Source organism: Amphiprion ocellaris, chromosome 8, assembly GCF_022539595.1.
Source record: "Amphiprion ocellaris isolate individual 3 ecotype Okinawa chromosome 8, ASM2253959v1, whole genome shotgun sequence".
Taxonomy (NCBI): domain Eukaryota; kingdom Metazoa; phylum Chordata; class Actinopteri; family Pomacentridae; genus Amphiprion; species Amphiprion ocellaris.
Genome location: NC_072773.1, coordinates 24185267 through 24207669, shown reverse-complemented (window position 1 = coordinate 24207669; position 22403 = coordinate 24185267). Strand labels below are relative to the sequence as shown.

General features: G+C 38.7%; 1 protein-coding gene and 1 long non-coding RNA gene across 7 annotated transcripts in view; one reads left to right on the top strand and one right to left on the bottom strand.

The window, feature by feature from the left end:
* tmcc1a (transmembrane and coiled-coil domain family 1a) overlaps nucleotides 1–5536 on the bottom strand; it is a 50820-nt gene extending 45284 nt beyond the window's left edge. Inside the window, exons 1-2 of one of the 5 annotated variants that reach the window (XM_023273135.3) lie at nucleotides 5455–5536; nucleotides 4308–4388 (exon numbers count right to left, since the gene is read on the bottom strand). The gene's annotated coding sequence lies outside the window, so the exon portion shown is untranslated. Of the gene's footprint in view, nucleotides 1–4307; nucleotides 4405–5454 lie in introns of those variants that run through there. The other 4 variants (XM_055012876.1, XM_055012877.1, XM_055012878.1 and 1 more) reach the window with 4 other exon arrangements.
* Nucleotides 5537–11717: 6181 nt separating this feature from the next.
* Nucleotides 11718–20938, top strand: LOC129349454 (uncharacterized). 2 transcript variants are annotated; one of them, XR_008602469.1, is made up of 3 exons: nucleotides 11718–12019; nucleotides 12646–12803; nucleotides 13734–14327. It is a non-coding gene; the product is annotated as an uncharacterized LOC129349454 (long non-coding RNA). The 2 variants fall into 2 exon arrangements; XR_008602468.1 differs by lacking the exon at nucleotides 13734–14327 and adding an exon at nucleotides 18522–20938 and having other exon boundaries at nucleotides 11720–12019.
* The last annotated feature ends 1465 nt before the right edge of the window (nucleotides 20939–22403 follow it).

Sequence of the window (22403 nt, the reverse complement as noted above, 5' to 3'; positions counted from 1 at the left end):
CTGTTCTCAACACCACAGCAAGAACCCCAATGAATAATTCACAACATGCAAGGCACTGATACTGATCCATGTTGACTACAACTACAACAACGCTCAGTGTACACTGAACATGTACAACCAGTGAAGGTTCTGAGGACGTCATTTCCTTGTTGTTTCCCAGTAGGACTGATGTTCTCATCAGGGAGTTTGCACTGGACAGGAAGACAAATGAGCAGAATATGTAAAAATATTTCAAGGCTTTGAAAGTGTCCTTCACTTACTAACCTGATGGGTGTTTAACAGTAGTCAGGCCTCCAACTTGGCCAACATGGCTCATATTCCACCAGCTCTGGCAGAGCATCATCAACTGTCAACAGGCTGGAAACCACCTACTCACCAGCTGTAATCTCAGACCAGAGGCTGTGTTAAAGATGCACAGCCATGAGCAATGAGGAGGGGAATGCGTGTCAGGGTCATTGCAAACTTTGTCCAACTGAAGAGAGCAACCTGCCAGGTCACCAGGCCATAGGGCATCTGACTCATTTTGGTGCCAGCAGGTGAGAACAACTTTACGCAGTCAGATATAAATCATGCACATCGTCACTTATTTAAATAACTCAGGTAACCAGACACCCCTCTAGCTCACTAGTGGGGTTAGTGGAGGATCAGCACATCCAAGCTCTGCTCTTGGAGCTTTTACTCTGAGCATGATACTCGCCTGAGCATGCCTGTTGTGGGTCAGTAATATCAGACTACACTCAGGTAGTAGATTTAATTTAAAAGCTAATATTTCTCCTGACCTCCAAGCTTCAACATGTACTCTTCTAGTGTGTGCCATCCAACACAAGTGGATGCAAACAAAAATTTGGCAGTTGCCTGCAGAAAGCAATGTCTATAAAGCATAATGCTGGTCCGAATCATGCAGCAATGAATTCAAAAGTTTATCTAAAGCTAAAATGAGAAGTACGTAATCCAGTTCAGACAAATCAAATGGGTACCATCTAAAGCAATAACATTTTTTGGATGAAATTTCTCTCATTTTGCTACTGTTACTGCACTGCTGCTTAACAGGGAAACAGTGTGTAAGGCACTCTGAGAAAAATTAATACTAAAAAGCCTAACTTTGCAACATGTACACTTGATTTGTCAACTCAGAGTGCACAAGCCTCATCCCCATGGGCACTGTGGATTTTGTTCTCCATCAGTTACACCGAAAGCACATTAGGAAAGGATCTCTGAATAGCCAGTATGAACAGGAGAAACAATTACAGCAAGCCAACCTTTTGTCAATGTTTATATGGACACTTCACTAATGTTTTAAGACAGATTTAAAATATAAGAACCTATCCTTGAACGCTAAAACAAGAACCTCAGCCCTGTTTTAAAGTGCAAACTCTTGTGACGCTGTGTGACCTCTGCCTCTTTTCTCGCTCTGTCTTCAAACAGGAAGGGACCAGAGGGAAGCAGGCAGCTCGTTGCCACTAGAAACCACAGCCTTTATAAAGGAATTTCACCTTCACTCTGGAAGTGTGGGAGTTAGTCCTACTGGAGAGAATAAACCCAGTCTGTCCATAGTTAAAGCATTAATGGTGCACTATGACACCTCTGCTACCCGGTGGGTTTTCAAAGAGAAAGTCTGTGATGGTGGAGGAGAAAGAGGGTGAAAGTGGAGGAGTGTGTTTGTGTGTGAAAGAGAGAAAGAGGAAAAAACAATGTTTCCTCTCTGAGATGCAACACTCAACACAGGCTGGACCTGTGGTTGAGAGAATAGAGCCAAATCACTACCCAAATGATGCTGAGATTGTTTAGACTCCACAGGCCTGAAAAAGGGGATTATCTGAATCCTTTTGAATCCCTTACTAATCATTTTTGCTGCATCTGTTTAGGAAAAAGGACAAAGAAACTTAGAGCCGCAAAACACAACTTTACAAAATGGACATGAGAGGATGGGGCATCTATTGTCATGAAGTTTCATCACACCGATACTGACCGCGGTTACATAAAGCCAATAAACATTATTCAGTAGAGTATTAGTGTTCCAACAGACAAATGCAGTGAAGAAGCAATGATGACTTGATCAGTTTTATGAGTCGGCATAAAATAAATCACCAAGTTCAACAGTTAATCATTTTTGCTCTTTAGGAAAAATAATCTCCTCATTGTTGTTGATTTACGTCACTGTAAGCAAAATATCCGGGTGTTGTAGACAGTTTCTTCAACAAAACAAGACATATGAAGACTTCATTTTGGGCTCCCAATAATTTTAATAACCAGCTTCCTATTTTTGAGGATTTTATAATGAAAACAATTGACTGCCTAATCAAGAAACTAATCAGCAGTTTAAAGGATGACAATAATGACTTAGTTGCAGCGCTGCTATACTGCCTCTTGTAATACACTCACCAACCAGAATGATGCTTCAACAAAGACATTATCACTCACCACCTTTCTGCTGGCACATATTGCTGGAGGTGTTGTATCGCTGCCAGTAATTGAACCTTTGGAGCATGTCTCTGTCTCTACCAAACATATCCTGTTTTCATCTGCAGCAGAGGGCGGAAACCAACCATTAGGCACTGAAGCAGGGGTTCCCAAAATTTTCAGCTCTCGACCCCCAAAATAACCAGAGACTCCCATTATCCCTGGAGGTGGCTGAGGCATACAAACATTGTGCACAGCCACGCACACGCACCAGCAGGCCTATCCAAACACATGCATAACTACACCACAACAGAAAACAGCAGTCTAAGAACCATAATGTTATTTTATGATCATTTGAATATAGGCTAGTAGCATACTATATCTGTCAAACTCCCTTTGTAAACTGTAGCACTAAACATAAAGTACAGTATGTAGGAGAAATCTCTCTTATAGCAATTCTAACTACAATATACTCTTTTTTAATTAAATCTAAATGTTATTTAATTTCTGGAAATCATCTCGTCACTCCACATTCAGTCTTGCAACCAAGCACTGACTTTTAAAAAAATCTCACAATTAGTTTCATGAATTTTAAATGCAGCCAAAATATTCTGCAACACCATGTAAATCATCCATCAATCTAAACTATCACCCTTATCCTTGAAGCCTTTGCATGGCTCATTGTTGCCGCACATACAGGGTGAGATGTTGGAATTAACCTGAACACAGAGCCAGTTTATCACAGGGATAACACATCCCTACAGACTGTTCAATTCATGGACAATTTAGAGTCCGATTTAAGGCCTAATATGCTTGATGTTGGATTACGGAAAAAATTAAAACAACCAGAAGGACTGAAACTTATTTAAACAAGCTCACCATAAAAATTGTTTCAGGGTGAGTTTCACACTGATTGTAGACAGAAATGGCACTGATGTAACCAACAGCAATGGTTTGGATGCGTTAACTGCATGCAGAAAAATCACTTTTTGCTCGACAGGAAGTTATTTCACTAAAGCACATCACTGTGTTAGTGATAAGACCGAATTTGAAATTGCAGATATCCAAAAAGAAACATACCCTGTTCCATTTACAGGGGAAGAAAAAATAACGCAATCGAAGTCTGTATACAAGAGACATGATGTCATTCACAAGTAACCAACAATATTTCTGGCAGTTTCAAGAAAAGCTTTTTGATACACAGCCCTTTGCCTCCTTTTCCTATCAAAACATCTCAAGTCTTTTCAACAGCCGTCTCTACTAAAATGGTGAGTAAATAAAAACTATCATATGCATAACTTTATGACAGTCAAGTTCATGTCATGCCAATGTCTGCAGCTTTGCTGTAAGAAATTCAAGCTTTCTGTACACAACTAATCAAACCCACCATCAGTCAGACAACTCCACAGCATGCTATGACAGTATTGAGATCTGATCTAGCATAAGCACATCTTCGCCACATCCTATGCTTAAGTGTTACGTGAAGCTGAGCGCAAACCAGAGGAGGAGGCAACTCCATCTTTAGAAGCCATAGTGTTCTATTGTGTGGGTATCATGCGCACGAATACATACACAAAAACACGTTACACTCGTACAGTGAGTCTCAGTTCTAAGCTCAGCTCCCAACAGGGAAGACACAACGTGAGTGCAGCAGGAACAGGAGGAGGAGGAGGAGGAGGAGGAGGAGGAGGAGGAGGAGGGCAGCGTCATCATGGTGGTCTGACCATCAGAGTGAGACATGAATGGCTGTGTTAGCAGTGCCCTGAAGGGGCAGCCAAGCTCTCAGCCACTTAGCAGAGTATGCTGAACAGATAGTGGGATACAGCATGTCATAGCGGACCCTTCTCTCCGCAGAGATGGAAACAGTTATCAGAATGGATGAGTAGAGTAAGTGGATGAAAACAAACCTTCAGTCCATTGTAGTGAAGCTGGAGTGGACTTGCTTCGTCGCAGAGGAGGTGACAACCTGCTACATCAGGCCCTCAGGTCTTTGAAAAAAAAAAAACAACTGAAAAAGTGAGATGGAAACTGTAATCGACTAAATGCATCCTTGGCACATTGTAGCCTCTGCCTGCCTGTCTGACTAGCCTGTTTGGGGTGTGTGTGTGTGTGTGTGTGTGTGTGTGTGTGTGTGTGTGTGTGTGTGTGTGTGTGTGTGTGTGTGCGTGTGCGTGTGCGTGTGCGTGTGTGTGTCTCAGTCAGTCAGTCTCCTAGACACTGATAATAATAGGCTGCAGAAAAAATGCCCCACTGTGAAGAATTCTAGGCTTCAGATGTAATGAGGCTTCCAATATCCATCCTTATCAGGCCCTGAAATATCTTTAGCTTGTCAGTCTGCATTAGCCAGCTGAGGGTAAAATAAACCCTGCTGTGGGTTTATTAAAACTTATGCAACTGACAGCTAATGATGAGGCACATGAACATCAGTGTTACAGTAGATAAAAAGTTTCACGAATAAACCTGAAATAGAATGCTACTCACCACTTCTACTTGGTTCCAAAACCCACAAGCAAATTTCCAGCATTTAAAAAGCTTTTGTTGTTCATTCCTTACTTAACAAGCAATATAATAAACTTGCTGTACATAACCACAAAATACAACATTTTAATTACGTTCTTATTAAAGTGCCTCATCAAAACGCCCGCAAATCAACACTGACAGGACACCACAGGACATGAAATAGAACGACCGTTACGAAAGATGAGTCCAAAAATTCCCATTTGAGTAACACAAAACGTACTTTACGCCCTGTAGAAATAAAGTATTATCACACTTGCTAGTGTATATGTGGTGAAATGACACGAAACAAAATGAAAATAGCTTAAAAATATCGTAAAAATGTTAGTTCGGTGGCTGTCAGTGTCAGTGAGCAGCAGCAGTGTGTTAACGGACTCATGTTGACAGTCCCGTTAGTGTGTCATTGTACAGAGCTGCTAATACGATGAAATATCCACACCGACACTCCGACAGAGACTCAAAACACACCGCACACACGCACAAACTGACGGGAAAACAACCGCAAAAAACTAAACTACAAATATATTTCACACTTACACGGGTGATAGCAAACTGTTGGAGCTGACACAGACGTTCAGCGAGCAACACCCCTCCTCCGAGTGCCGTCCACCCCGCGGTGCGCCCTCCCTCCCCGCTCTGACGTCAAGACGCACAACGTAAGCTAGCGGGAAGCAAAGTAAAGATTGTGTTGCGGTAAGATGATTCACTCCGCTGCTTAAAAACCACAGACATTAAAAATGGACGTAGTGCCTGGCTGAAAAATGAAACCTACACGGAGATGTCAAAAACTTGCAATATCACACCGTCCTCAAGGGGCTGGCTCCAAAAAGCTCTGGCTCCATAGACTCCAGTTCTACACAAGAAAAACTAAAATTCGATACACTGATTTTCTATGGCTCAGGATTTTTTTTTCGTTAGTTTTCATGGTGAAAATGAGAGATCAGGTGGCTGTTCTTAAAAATAAATTAATACTGAATTTTATATAGAGCGCTAAGGTTTTGCGAAGTCATGGGGCATGGTTACTTGACTGACAGCCTGGTCTGGAGTGATTGACAGGTCAGGCAGCCTAGATGCTCATTCACCTTAAACTGTGTTCTCCTCGTTTGGATTAATTTTGATATAACTGTTGATTTAATTATCGGGGAAGTAGAAGAACGTTTTCCACAGACAGTTTCTCTGCCTTTTAACCAGTTTTCTACCTTTGGCTGATTCTACCAGCAGACACTGAAAGGACTCTGATAGTTCAGTAAGTTAATGTTTATTTTCTTATTGTTGCCAGTTTTAATGCACTTTATATGCAACTTTAGTGTCAGATATCATGTGTGCCATGCACTCCAGATGTTGATGGAGTTTATTTCTGTGTGTATTGACCAGAGAACAGAGTTAGCATCCAGTAAATATTAGCTTTAATGTCAAATAGCGATGCTAACCGAGCTAGCTGCTCAGTTGGAGCCTGATTAAAGCTAACATAGCATTAAGCTAATGATGTTTGTGTTGTTTCATGTAAACAGCTGAAGTGTGTTGTGTTACTGTAATGTGGTACATTTAGTTAATAAAACTGTCAGTGGAGATGCTGATTCACATTAATGTGATGTTTAGAAAACCTAAATGTGATTAAAACAGTAAAGTTAAGGTTCTGTGTTGTTCCGAGTCGCTGAAGTTAAACTGGAGAAAACAGTAAATCTACTCTCTAATCGTCAACGTGCTGCTGTACAGCCAGATGTTTAATGACTAATTCACAAGTTGAAGTACTTCTTACTGCAGTGTAGATTGGAAAAGTAAACTCCCAGAACATGACAAAAGTAATGATTAACACTGTGGTTATTACATTTAAATTACAGCACAGATAAGCTGAAAAAATAAAATCCTCTCCCCTAAAGCTAAAGTGACTACAGGCCTTTTTGTCCTTCAGTGCTTGGAAAACTATATGACAGAAATCTTACCAGGGTCACTTTAAAATGAACCTCTGCTCCTTGTCTTGACTTCCACTCTGCCTCTCAGAGTTCCGCTCTTCTTCTTCTTCTTCTTCTCCTTGTCCCGGTTTCCGAGTTAATTTTTGAAAAATATTTATCTGCATACAGCATTGTAGGATTAAAGAATTAGATCAGTTATTCACATTTTAAAGTAAATGCTATATGTGTTAAACCTTTCCTTTAGGATAGTATTGAAGTTTAAATTTCTACTTCCACACCAGTAATTAACAAAAAACTCAGCTAGTCAAAACTATCAACGGTTTTGATCACTGTTCCCTCTAAGCTGCGCGCGTGCGCAATTGCGCACTGCTGACACAGTCTCCGCACACAGAAAATCTGCCCTGCGCACAAAAAAAAAATCCAAACTAAATTGTAAATAAAATAAACACGTAACAATTCATTCTGTGCTATTTTTCAATGTGAGTCAGTGAGTGACCAGTGACTGGCTGCTGCAGCCAATGATGCGATTCACATAAGTATTTATCATAGACTGTATATAATGGTATTTAAGCAAATCAGACTCATCAGATTCTGAATTTTAAAAGCTGCTGAATTTCTTACTTTGAATTTTTTTTGCATCAAAATTACGTATGTGGGCTGCACAGTGTCGTAGTGGTTAGCACTATCGCCTTGCAGCAAGAAGGTCCCTGGTTCGCGTCCCGGCTTTCCCGGGATCTTTCTGCATGGAGTTTGCATGTTCTCCCTGTGCATGCGTGGGTTTTCTCCGGGTACTCCGGCTTCCTCCCACAGTCCAAAAATATGCTGAGGTTCATTGATTATTCTAAATTGCCCGTAGGTGTGAATGTGTGAGTGCTTGTTTGTCTTTGTATGTGGCCCTGCGACAGACTGGCGACCTGTCTAGGGTGTCCCCTGCCTACGCCCGAGTCAGCTGGGATAGGCTCCAGCCCCCCCCCGCGACCCTAGTGAGGATTAAGCGGTGTATAGATAATGGATGGAATTACGTATGTGAATTTTTTATGCCTGAATTTAGCTCATCAAAATTCTAAAAACCAGTTAAAAATTCAATGTCTTCAAAATTCACCATCAAAAAACTCAATGTTCAAAATTCGCCATCAAAAAATTCAATGTTCAAAATTCGCCGTCAAAAAATTCAATGTTAAAAAATTCGCTGTCAAAAAATTCGCTGTTCACATCCGGGGGACTCAGGCTAAACAATCGATCCTGGCCAAAATCGAACCAACGCCCACCCATTCACGTGGCGCTCCTCCGGTCATGTGACGCAGACGGTTCACCTCACAAGACCGGGGTCAACCACGGCTACCAGCATGAGCCACGGTGCTTCAGTGAGTGTATTAATCCTTTTTGTCCTGTATGTGGTTTGTTTTTGTGAGAGTCAGTAAGCTGTAATGCATGCCGTTAGCTGCGCTAGCACAGCGTTGGCCGCGCTTACAACGCTAGCACAGCGATAGCCGCGCTTACAACGCTAGCACAGCGCTAGCACAGCGTTAGCCGCGCTAATACAGCGCTAGCCGCGCTAGCACAGTAATAAGGTCACACTGACAGCACGTTTTGCAGCTGGGTAGTTGAGTAACAATTTTATAAACGCACAAATGGGTGGAAGTGTGATTTATGCGCCCGAAAATGCAGTTAAGTCACAGAACAGTGTCAAGAAACTGGTCACCTAGCAAACTGAATTAGTCTAGGTAACACTTTGTTTATTATGTGTGTTTTCTGCTCAAGTTAATGTCCTGGTTTGTTTAATTTTAAATTACTCCTGATCTTGAAAGGTTTTAAACTGTGCAGTCAAAGTAGTTACAACTGTGAGCGAATAGCTTGAAATGAACTGCCCTAGACTGCTCTGTTCATAGCCGACCATTCTTTCACAGCATGCTATATCAAGAGTTTTTGTGCAATGATAGTGATAAATGCAGCCCATTTTTTCAACTGTTTCCTGTTTAGTATGTGTACCCTCCTTTAATTTGTTCGAAAAGAAATGTCTAATGAGGCAGTCTAGTCTTTCAGTCAGGTTAAGTCATTTATCCCGTTGGTGGTTTGCATTATATAACTTTGTTTATCTCTGTTCTAGGAACTATTGTTAAATCATCTTTATGTGAGACTTCGTTCTCGTTTGGAGCATATTCTCGGACGCATGCCTCTGGATCTGGACTTCTTAGAGTTCACTTGCACACAAGAACTTCTGTTTTTAAATGATTTATCTAACCAAGTAGAAGTTTGCCCAGCTATTTTAAATGCACTGACACAGCTACACCATCTTATCAGCTCAGAAAAAGAAAAGAATCAGTACATTGCAACTGTGCACTCAGAGAGGAGCAGCTGGGCGGCAAAGAATGGTCACATCCCCAGAGCACCTGTACAACTTACTGGAACTTAATATGTCTGTCCCATGTATAGATAATGGTGTCTGTGAAATGTTAGCTGAGTATGTCAAATACTTTTAGATTTTTTTAAGTGGACCATAGACCTAGCTTCAGTATTTTTTTTCTCACATTGAAATTTGAGGATATATATATATATAATATCAAGAATAATTCAAGATAAAAGCCTGAAATTTTCATTTATTTGTCTTGCTAACATAAGCATATCAGACTGCTATTAAATACAGCGGTGGAAAAAAAGTTTTTAGACACCTCATACATTTGTGAAATATTGCATTAAGAATCCCTCTGAGGTCTTCAAATGCAATTTCTCTTAGTTCAGTCACAGCCATAATACGAAACAAATCCTAAAAAAGCCAATAAAAACTTTAAATTGATTGGTTCCTTAAAAATAGGAAATTTTAAGTATTGGGTCATTTTGGTAGAATTTAGTTTTATTCATGTAAAAAAATTTGTGTCTGTCTAATGCAGTCACACCCTTTGAAACCCAAAGATTTTCCAACAAATATTTCACGATAATATTTGAGATTGTGGAAAATTTTAAAGGTGCCTGAAAACTTTTTTCCACCACTGTATCTGTCAAAGCATGAAAATTTGCCATTGGAAAAATGCCACTATCTCCAGAGCGATATATGTAGTCAAGGTTCCATTCTGCCAATGTCATGGTAATGACTGGATGCAGGGCTAATTTACAAAGAAATTACACAAAACAACATGTCAGGTTTCAAAGACTGGACTTTTCATAGACCACTTCATTTTTTTCATATTTCAACTCGCCCATAATCTGAGATTACTTGATCTACTTGTTCAGTATTATAGATTCTTCATCATTGTTCTGAGATAGTGTCATTCAAACAACCTCAAATTTCAATGTGCAAAAAAATGCCTGTTGAAGTAGGTTGACAGTGACGGGCAATTTAAAAAAACTTTTTGCTCTGACAGTATTTGGCATACAGTATAAAGTGTGTGTGTATTTATTTATTTATTGATTTATTGATTGATTGATTGGCTGCTGTTTTGTAATATTGCAACAGATTTTCATTCCATTCACCAGTGAGAAAATGAAGTCAGTACAGTCCAGTTCATTTTTAACTCCTGCTTTAATGCCGTGATTGCATGTATTGTTCACCAGAAATATTCTTAACTTCAGATACTTTAAATGTATGGCAGAAACACGCATACTTGAGCCAGATAACCTGTCAGGTGAGTTGGAAGAACAGGTCGGGGAGGGAATCCAAAAGTGCACTTAGTTTTGTCAGTCAAGTAAAACTAACTAGAGAACAACACATAACATATCTTGACTGGCAAGTGCAAATACAGGCCAGGATGTCAGTCTTAAATCATGTGTAGTCCTTGTAACGTCCTGGGAATGTAAGGTCTCATATCAGGTGGTGGCTGTGGGGTATCTGCCATTCACTACTTCAGCGGAGAGAGTTCTTGGTAGAGTCTCCCATCCAGTCCAGAATTTCACCAGACTGGTCAGTTCAGACAGTGTTGCTATGGAGTGGATTAAAATTGATTAAATAAATGGCTACAACAAATTATCGAAACAATCTAGGGTACGCATACTAAACAGGAAACAGTTGAGAAAATGGGCCGCATTTATCACTATCATTGCACAATAACTCGATATAGCATGCTGTGAAAGAATGGTCGGCTATGAACAGAGCAGTCTAGGGCAGTTCATTTCAAGCTATTCGCTCACATTTGTAACTACTTTGACTGCACAGTTTAAAACCTTTCAAGATCAGGAGTAATTTAAAATTAAACAAACCAGGACATTAACTTGAGCAGAAAATACACATAATAAACAGTGTTACCTCGACTAATTCAGTTTGCTAGGTAACCAGTTTCTTGACACTGCTCTGTGACTTAACTGCATTTTCGGGGGCATAAATCACACTTCCACCCATTTGTGCGTTTATAAAATTGTTACTCAACTACCCAGCTGCAAAACGTGCTGTCAGTGTGACCTTACTACTGTGCTAGCGCGGCTAGCGCTGTATTAGCGCGGTTAGCGCGGCTAGCGCTGTATTAGCGCGGCTAACGCTGTGCTAGTGCTGTGCTAGCGTTGTAAGCGCGGCCAACGCTGTGCTAGCGCAGCTAACGGCATGCATTACAGCTTACTGACTCTCACAAAAACAATCCACATACAGGACAAAAAGGATTAATACACTCACTGAAGCACCGTGGTTCATGCTGGTAGCCGTGGTTGACGAATTTTTTGACAGCAAATTTTTTAACATTGAATTTTTTGATGGCGAATTTTGAACATTGAATTTTTTGATGGTGAATTTTGAACACATCGAATTTTTTTGATGGCGAATTTTGAAGACATTGAATTTTTTTGATGGCGAATTTTGAAGACATTGAATTTTTAACTGGTTTTTAGAATTTTGATGAGCTAAATTCAGGCATAAAAAAATTCACATACGTAATTTTGATGCAAAAAAATTCAAAGTAAGAAATTCAGCAGCTTTTGAAATTCAGAATCTGATGAGTGATTTGCTTCCATATTTACGCAGCTAATCAAGGTCAGACGTCCTTATGTGCAGCCACTGTTGTTCTCATAGATATGAATCAGTGGATAGGACACGCCCCTTTGAGCTGCGTGCTACGGCGAGGCTAAGCTAGTGGGGGCAGAGTTTCAGTGCATTCCGTTGATGTAGACAGCGTGAAAACGGGAACAAGTATGCTGGCTCACTGTGCTGCATACAATTGCACACTGCATCGTACGATTGAGACAAGGAAACTTGGAATGACTTTTCATAGGTAAGAATAGTTTTTGGCTCTTTTTTCATTATGAAATCTTATTGAGAGCTTCCAGTCTATGAGAGCTAACTAGTTAGCCACTAGCAAAACGCTAAGGCGAGCTAGCAGCTTGACAACCAAATACCAGACGATTAATAGTAGCTGTAGTATAGTTGTACAAGCAGTAATAGTAATACTAAAAGTACAAGCAACAGTAGTAGTATAAACAGCTGTTAGAGTCGTAGAAGTAGTATCAGCATTTGTAATAGTATTACAAGTTGTAGTAGCAGTGCCAGTATCAGCAGCAGTAATGTACTACCACTACTACTAGTAGTAGTCACATTGCTATTACTACCACCAATACTACCAATAGTAGTTATAAAGCTTAACTCATGTATATCCAGATTACCATCTATGTTCTTCCTCCAAACCCATTTTATGATTGGGATTACAGGCAGTTCTTTAGGACTGCTCTCAAATAATTGAAATGTTACTAAACACGGTTATACTTATCAAATTAAATAGCTCTGGTCTCCAGTATATTGGCGAATTCGGTTCTTTGTACTTAATTTATTAGCATGATTTCTTTTTAATATGTTGTGTACAGACTTAATTACTTCTCTGTCTACTTTTCTTACTCCATGTAGGTTTCCCAGAGACTATGGGTTGAGGAGGAATTGGAAGTTTGTCGGCTTAGACCTGTGTCATTCCATCAGTGTTAAACTTCCCGGCTCATCTTGGCAGAGTACGTGCCAGAAAGACCACGACCAAGCAGCCTTGAGATCTTAGGCAGCGTCTCCCTCAGGTGGGTGTCGACAGTGTTCACGGTCAGGTCTGTGGTAATCCTGTCAAAAAACAAAACAGAAAAAAATCTAGATTATAAATCAACATGTAACCAAAGCACTCTGTGTATAACGCCAAAGTATAGGATGTAGTTCAGAAAATGTCAAAGTATAGTATGCTTTACTCAAGAATAACATAGTATGGCCTGTAGTTCATAGTACAGCATGTTGGCAAGAAAAAAAACAAAACATAGATTATTATGTGGTTCAAAAAGCGCAAAATGATAGGATGTTGCCTAAAATTGTCATGTATATGTGGTTCAAAAAATGTCATAGTGCAGTATATTTTCAAAATAGTATGTAATTCAAGAAAACATCAGAGTATAATATGTCATCTAAAAAATGCCATAGAATAATAATTTCATTGCACAAGTAAAAGTATAGTAACTTTTAAAACTGTTCAAATTCTTATGTTGCTAAAAAAACAAACTAAAACAAAAAAAAAGTCACAGTAATATGTCAATTAAAAAAGCCTATAGTATAGCATGTCGCCCAACAAACGTCATAGTATAGCATGTCGCTCTAAAAACGTCAGAGTATAGCCTTTAGTCCACAGCTGTCAGTAGGTGAGGAGCAACACAAAAACAGTCCAAACGCTGGTTTCCAGAGGGTTAGACGAGAATTTATTTGAAAGAGTAAGTTTACAACAACACAACATGTGAGGGGGTTAAAAACAAATGGGTGTTAGTAAAATAAAAATAAATAAACAGAACTAAAAGTGAACTTCATGTTGACATTGATGGGCATTCCAACCAGGAACAAAGTAAAAGATAATCAATACAAAAAAAAAAACTCTTCCTGTTCACCTCTTAAAACCCAAAAACACACCGCAGTAGCACCCTAAACTAAAACTACCAATGGGTTCCCTGTTTTCCTTTCTGAACAAGTCAAAGGTCCCTCTCTATCTCCCCACACATCCACCAACCACTGGAACACATCTCCAAAGTTCTGCCGGGCCAGCTTAGCTTCCCCTCAGAAGAAGTGCTGCCACCTGCCAGATGAAGGAGCCTTTTGAGAGGCAGCTGGCATCGTGATTGGACTGTACTTTGGTCTGTTCCAGTCCAGCTTCAGCTCCAGAGACGGCAGGCGGGACGAGTCAACGGAGGCCGGGTGGACGAAGGCATGCAGCTGAGTACAATCCAGAAAACAACAGAGGAGGGGTGCAGGGGCCCAGGGCCAGAACAACCAGAGTAGCATCGTATGTCTCTTAGAAAACATCATAGTATAGCCTTTGATATGAAAAAACGCCATCATATACATCGTATATTGTACATATAACAAGTCAAAGGAAAGAGACATACATTGTAGAATTGCAGTAATTGTGGGCTGACTGATTTACTGATTATCAGTATTTTATTTTTTACTGATTTACGGTAATAAATACATTTAAAAATGGCGCTACTTTGGCTCTGAACCTTTATCTACCTGTGGTCGCTCTGTCTTCTGGAGTGATTTGATTGGTTATACATCACGAATAAAACTCTTTTAACTTAACATCTGTAAACAAAACAAAAACTTATCAACGTTTTCTGTTAAAGTTTGTGTTCTTGTAAGTTTAACTCCAAGATTTTAAATACTTTCATTTACTGCAAATGAATATCTACTCCAAATGTCTCACTAATAATCATTATCAGCCTTAAAAACCCATAAAACACCCCTCTATACTCCACCACACTTAGTACAGTCCGGTTCCCCCTTCTATAAATCTGCTTGGAATCTTCCACTTCCTGTTTGTCAAAGTGGCCTTCTACCTGGACAGGTTTTGTTGGAGTTCATGCAACAAACATTTTGGGTAACTGCACTTTAATATGGATGGATGACACTGAATTAGAGTCTGTTTTAATGAGACTGAGTTAAGATGTGCAGCTCTGTCATTAAATAGTAAATTATTTCTGAATTCACAGAGAAAAGTCTGAAATGTTTGCTAGGTTAGCGTCCCACATGTTCTTTGGCTAAGCTAAAGCTAACTCTCTCCAACTTCTGGATCTCTTGAGTTGCTTGTTAAAATATCTTGCTAGAGGTGCTGAAGCTCAGAAAGTCTGAGATGTTTGTTAGAAAATAAGCTCATTCTCACGTCTTATCTGAACTGTCCTCATTTGTTTGAACTTTCCCTAAACTTAGGAGTTAATGACAGAGCAGCACATCCAGACTCAGTCTCATTTATGTAGAGATTAAACTTCAGTGTCATTCATTGATGGTAAAGTGCAGTTTTTCAAATGTTTGTTGCACATGCTCCCGACCAAACCAGTCCAGGTGGAAGACGATGTGAAGAGAAAGCTCCAGAGGATGAATATCACACATTTACATTGGAAATAAATGTCCTTTAATTTGACATTATCGTGCAAATGATGTTCAAATCTTTGAGTACTTTGCTGATGTTTGTTTCTAAGGATTTTTTGACACTTGGCCCCAAAGATTAAAACTTTCTACAGCTCACAAGCTGCAACAATTCACACATTATCAACTATCTTTCTGACTAAACTAAGATAAAAAGTGAAAAACTGCCTGATTCCTGCATCATGAATGTAAATCTTTTTGGTTTTTATGACAGTAAACTGAATATATTTGGGTTTGACATTTTATAAACCAAAACAAGAAATGAATTAGTGGAGAAAACAATCAGCAGATTAATGGACAAAGAAAATGTGTTTTCCAACATACATGGCTGAATTACTACACCATTACAAGATACATACAGTTTGAATTCAATTTTATTTATATAACGCCAATTACAGGTCAAATTGTCTCAAGACGCTTTATTTTTATATTTTTTTGTCATATTTAAAATATGACAAAGAAATTTAAAGCTCTTGACTAATCCAATTTATTATTTAGTTTTTAAGAGACTAATGGACAATTAAAATAAGTTTCTCCACTAAAACTAATAAACATGAGGTCAAATAGAAGGAAGAGTTTTAAATACTGCAGTCCCACGACGACAAGAATAAAGTTTGTCAACAAAAACTAAATTTGCTGGTGGATTCCATTAAAGTCCTAATAAATGATAATAAAGTGTGATACTAAAGGTTTGTGGTGCTAAAAATGTCAAAGTAAAGATATCAAGTTGAACATCTGGATGGAGGTTGATAAAAGTTGACCTCCCTTCATTTCTCTGGAGCGACTCCATGGATTTTATGGATGGTGGTTAAAGACCTGCTCTTCTAGTCGTCTTCCTTCTAGTCGCTGTAAAAAGTCAGTCCATCCTGGCCGACTTCAACATCTCTTCATGACAACTTGTTCTGCCTCTGACCTGGTGGAAACTCCAGAAACTCGGGAAAACCCATGGAGCCTCGAAGAACTCGTGGAGACTCGAAGAACTCGTCGGGCGGGGGAAGGTGTGGTGGGTGGTGGGGGGGAGGTGGGGGAGTAGAGGGGGGAGGCCGCCACCCACCTCCCTGCCTACTCTCCGCCCTGACTCCACCCAGACTCCGCCTTGGCTCCACCCATGTGGTCACTTCGCCAACTACGATGTCAAAGGGACGACGAATTTATTTCTTTTTATCTGATCTGTAGCTCAGTGAGTTAAGGATTTGCCTGTGGAGCTGCAGGTCGCTGGTTCAAGACCAGACACTGCTTAAATTTTATCAAAATCCTGACAAAGACAAAGAAAGAAAACTGCCGGTGGCGGGTCTTGAACCTGCGACCCTCCACTTGGTAGTCTGTCTACTTTTCCCCTGAGCTATTCGCTCAGATACTAATTCTTCTTTTTTTTGCGCATTTATCATCTATTTTTTGTCGTTTTCGAGTTTTTTTTTAACTTGAGTCTCGACTCGACCGTTTTTTTCAGGAGGTTGGACTTCGGCCTTTGTGCTGGAGGGTTGAACCCTCAGTTCCAAGACTTTCCAAGCCTCCAGACCTCCCAAGTCCTCAGGACCTGAGCTTTCACACAGTCTGAGGGCTGAAATTTTCTAAGTCCCACAGTAGTTCTCTGTTTGATTGAACTTCCAGACAGTCCAAGGACTGATATCTTCTAAGTTCCTGAGTAGTTCTCTGTTAGTTTGAACCTTTCCACAGTCTGAGGACTGAAATCTTAAAAGTTCTTGAGTAGTTCCCTGTTAGTTTGAACCTTCAGACAGCCTGAGGACTGAAATTTTAAAAGTTTCTCAGTATTTCTCTGTTAGTTTGAACTTTCTGGTTAACAGAAGCCTTAAAACTTGTGACCATGAGTCTTGATTTCACATTTAGACCATCCATCTGAGTTCTACTCAGAACTTCACCTGTGGGTTTTTTAGAAATCCTGAACAAACTTTGATTCTCTTCACTGAACAGTAAAGTTTGTGGAGATCAGAAGGTAACATTAGTTTGATAAATGCCTTCAACTACTAGTAGACTTTATCCGGAAAGCAGTTTTCTGAAATGAGTTCTTAGTAAATCTGTCCACAATCAAACCAAGAACATAGAAAGAGGAAATGTTTGAAGAAACAACTTGATGTTTTCATTTCAGACTAGAAAACGCTTTAAGACCTTTTTCTTTTTTTGCTCTTTTTCATCGTTTTATTGTCTCTTCTGTTTAATTTGATCTTCTAAAGTGTCTTTTCAAATGTTTTGTCTTTAGTTTGATTCTTCTTAAATGTTTAGTTTTGCTCTTTTCTCACCTTTTATTCTTTTCTAATGTCTGATTTGATTTTCAAATGTTTTGTCTTTTTAATGTTTGTTTTTTCAAATGTTTTATCTTATCTATTTTTTTTTTCTTTCCCAATATTTAATTTTTCGATCAAATCTTTAAGGTTTTTATTTTTAAATGTTTTACCACCTTTTAATGTTTAATTTTCTTTTTAAAGGCTTCATTGTATTTTCTGTTTAATTCCTATTTGAAGTTTTATTGTCTTTAAGATGTAATTTTCTAATTACAATGTTTTGTCTGTTTAATATAATTTAATTGTATTTAATGTTTAACTCTATTAAACAGAAAACATTGAATGAGATAATTCAACAAGATACAATACATGTCATTATGAAATTAAACAAAATTTTTAAAATACAAATATTAAAAATTACAGATAAAATATTTTCCATAATTAAACACTTAAAAAATACAATTAAATAAGAATATTAAACATTTTTAAAAATGCAAAACATTTAATTAGATTATTAAACCTTTAAAAAGACAAAACATTTAATTAAAACATTAAACGTTTAATTAGAAAATTACATCTTAAATTTCTTAAATCTTTTTAATAAAACTTTTGAAAAGTTTTATTCTATTATTTTTTTTTCCTTTGATTTAATTGCTTTTTGTTATTTAGTTTATTTCTTTAATCTTCTTTTTCTGTCAAGATTTTAACCCCAACCTTAAAAATGAAATAAACCCTTAAATCACAATGAAAATACTTCTGTTGTCACAATCATGAGTTAGTCAATTATTCAGTTTATCAATTCAACTTTATTTGTTTAGCACCTTTTACACAGATGACAAAACTAAACAAGCAAAGAGAAAAAAAACTATGCTAAAACTATGATTAAAACTCAAAAACATTTAAAAAAAAAAAAAAAAGATTTAACATGGTAATAAAATATGCCCAGGGGATGGAGGGAGTTTATTGTAGTCTTCTTGGGCTCACATGGTAAATCATTTAAAATATAAACTTGATATTTAGTCTAAGGAAACTGCAGAGCGACAGAAGAATCAACAATATCTTCTGTTTTCTCCTTTAATGAGTCGACTCTTCTTGTGCTTTCAGACCAAAGAACTACAGACTCTTCACAACCTGCTCAAACTCTTGGTACAGGACCTCACCACACGGGTCAAGAAGGTTTCCGTCTCATTTCTATTCTGAAGCTCACCTTCTCCTGCTCAAACTGCTGACAAACGTTTCTGCTGCTCTAAAGTCTGGTCTCCAGAACTTCCTAAAAACTCTCAAAGGCTCTTCTGCTGCAGGTTGCTTTGTAGAACTGTTGCAGAAAACCTCACTAAACCACATGGAGGGGCCTCAAGATAGTCGTCCAAATGAAACCATACAAAAACCAAACTAGTACAACCCAAACGCTAAAGTCTCCTGCAGCCTACCAGAGAACCTCTGAGAACAGAGAATCAGGACAGGAATTCTTACCTTCTGGACAACCAACCTTGGTTCACAAACAAGAATACAGAATGTGTCTGACCAAAAACCTCTAAAGACTCACTACAGCCAAGATAAAGACACAACTCAGCTGCACCAAATCCACTAATCACTGCACACATTAGCACCATGTGCTAACTGTGGCTAAAGAACCACATTTACCAAGACAACTATCCAGTACAAAGCCCTAAAACACACCAAGAAACACATTAAAGACAATTTTACTGCTGGAAGCTGCAAGCCAACGCCTAAAGAACAAGCTAAAGCAATGGAGCCAAACCCGGTTCACTGGTGAAGCAGAGGAAATGTTTGGCTGCAGCCAAATAAAGCAGGAAGACACTGAGCTGCTCAGGTGTTCCTGATAACACCAAGCAGCCACCTGGACAGCCAATAGGAACACAGCTTACTGGAAGTCCAGAGGGCTGGGTTAGTCAAGGAAATTTAGTTTAAAGTTGAGGCAGAAAGTTAACAAAGAAAGTTGAAAACCACCTTCTGATACCTGAAATCTCTGAGTTTTCACACAAAGAACGCCTGAACATGTCAAACTGGTTCCATAGTAGAACCATCATTGTAAAAACGTCATAGTATGGTGTGTTGCTCAAAAAACATTAGGACCCGGCTGTCAGGGGACAAACATGTAAGAAACATGAGAACAGAGAGAACCCAACCAGTAGGTCACAGTTTATCATCCCCCAGTCATCTCCTGAAGTCCATATGGTGAGAGACATCAGTATCTGGTTGTTAATTTACCAGAGGATGCTTATAATCATGCTGATGTGGTCTGTACTCTACAGTATTTTAGTGACTCAATAAATGCCTAAGTTGTTTTTTTTTTTTTTTTTTTTAAATGTTTTTTAGTTTTTAATAAACATTTAACAGCCTATATGTAATCAATAAATGGCCTTTGCCTATCTTAAGAAAAATTCACTCAGAACTCTGATATGTTAACAGTACTAAATAAATCAATAAATACATGCATACTCACAAAAATAAGTTAATACATTAACTGTGTTAAGATAAGATTTAGATTTTTAAAAAGTTGTTTATGTTTTTACAGAATCCAGTATTGCTCACTGGTTGGTCATTACATTTTGTTAGTTTGATTTCACTGTTTAAAATGATGCCACCTCTTTTCAGACAGAACCTGTGATAATAAAACAATACAAAATTTTTAGTTCCGTGTTAATAAAGCACTTAAAGCTTTAAGTATGGCTAAATGCTTTTTTCAAAATTAAATATATCACTCCTTAGGTGGTAGTGACCCCAAGTTCAGTAAAGTTGGAAAGATATTCACAGATTCAGACTTCCAGCATCAATAACTTGTTAGATATAGGTTGTCAAAACATAAACGGTGCCTCTTTCCCATTGTTGCAAGGCAGGCAATGTGCTACAAGCCCAGTTTTATCAAAAGTAGCTGTCTTTCAAGCTACAGGAATAACATTGGTGTCTATGGAGTGAACAGGGTCCATCTGCAATTTGCAAAACCGCTGCAACAGTAAAGAGAGACAAATATTCAATAACTTCACTCTTATACATTGTAGTGTCACTAAAATCACTGCAACCTTCAACTGGCTCCTGCTGACAAAGTGTTTTAACAGAAATGTAAATGCTGTAATTTGATTCTTTTAATGAACCATGTAACTTGAATGGATGTGATGCTGGTGTGACCACAGTGCACACGTCTGATGTTGCTCACAGTGGTCCAAGGGACGCTCAGGGAGTTTGTGTGTTTGCTCACACTCATGAAAAATTAGAGGGAACATTGGTTTTGATCAGCTTGTCTATTTATCAAACAAAACTGCTAAATAGACTAACATCTTAACTCTGACCATTTGTTGTTTTTTGCTATTTGTTTAGGATAAACAAAGGTGTAGCCATTAGATGTTTTTTAATTATTTGTGATTTTAATTTTATTTTTTAATATTTTTCTATATGTTTTATCCCAAAACAACAAAAGAGTCAAAAATGGCAGATTATTGTATATATTTTTAGCTCTGTTTTCTATCATTTTAAAATATGCCTGTCACAAATAGCTGTAATTTAAAGAAGTAACCATGCTGCTACAACGATGCTGTGGTTCAGTCATTTTGCCATGTAAAGTCAATTATAAATTCAAAAGTAGCGCGCCTGAAATAAGAGACAGTCATTATGACTTGCAAAATGTGTGTGAAAACATTGTCAGGACATTTGTAAAAGCAAAATGTTCTCAGAGATTCTGTATTTAAGTAAATTAGGAAAAGAATACTTTTCTAGTTTGTTATCCATTTTTGGTTGTGGGGATTAAAGAGAGGGCCACAAAGGATGATTTCATGTGTATTGTGTTGTATTCATTTTTACTGGCTACTGTACTGACAACAAAAAATGCAACCAAAAAAACCTGAGAGAGAATAAACTTTTTGAGCCTTTCTTTGCTTTTGGTCCAGCATTACATGACACAGCAGCCCTATTTTATACCATTTTTCAAAGTTAGACTTTACGTGCCTTTAAAATAACCCATTTTGACTGTAAGCCAGGGACAAACTCAAATGTAGTGGCTTTATTGCCAAAATTAAATCATACTGTGCCATGCATCCATCCATCCATCCATTATCTATACACCGCTTAATCCTCACTAGGGTCACGGGGTGGGGGGGGGGGGCTGGAGCCTATCCCAGCTGACTCAGGTGAAGGCAGGGGACACCCTAGACAGGTCGCCAGTCTGTCGCAGGGCCACATACAAAGACAAACAATCACTCTCACATTCACACCTACGGGCAATTTAGAATAATCAATTAACCTCAGCATATTTTTGGACTGTGGGAGGAAGCCGGAGTACCCGGAGAGAACCCACGCATGCACAGGGAGAACATGCAAACTCCATGCAGAAAGATCCCGGGAAAGCCGGGACGCGAACCAGGGATCTTCTCGCTGCAAGGCGAAAGTGCTAACCACTACGCCACTGTGCAGCCCCCTGTGCCATGCATGATTAAAATAAAGAATTTTTCTTCGCTCTTGTAAACAAACCTTTAAATATTGTCTCTCTCACCAGCAACATGTTTTTGTTAATATCTGCTGAGGAGCAACGACAAACTAAACTGGCAGATTGTTTTACCAAATCAGCTGCTGCCTACCCAGCAAGACTTTTAGCAATGCAAACATATAAATCAATATAGTTTATCTCACACCAAAACTGAATGCTAAGTTAAATTTTTCCAATAAAGTTCCTATGGGATACTCAGTTTTAAGATCTGTTAGCTCAAGTGCTTATGCAACTTCATGAGTAAAATCTCTAGTAAAAAGAGACAGTATATAGATTGAATATATTTGACAGCGTAATGATCTTGTGAGAGGATATCAGTAAAGTGGCTTTAATAAAGACTGATCCTGCCAAGATCAAGGACATCTTACCTTGATCTGGACTCCTCTTTACTGATCCAGCGATCAGCAGTGATGGTGGCAGGATGGATCTCTGGGAAAAAATGCGTTCAGGTGACACAAAGCATGTTAAGGATGACTGATATCTGT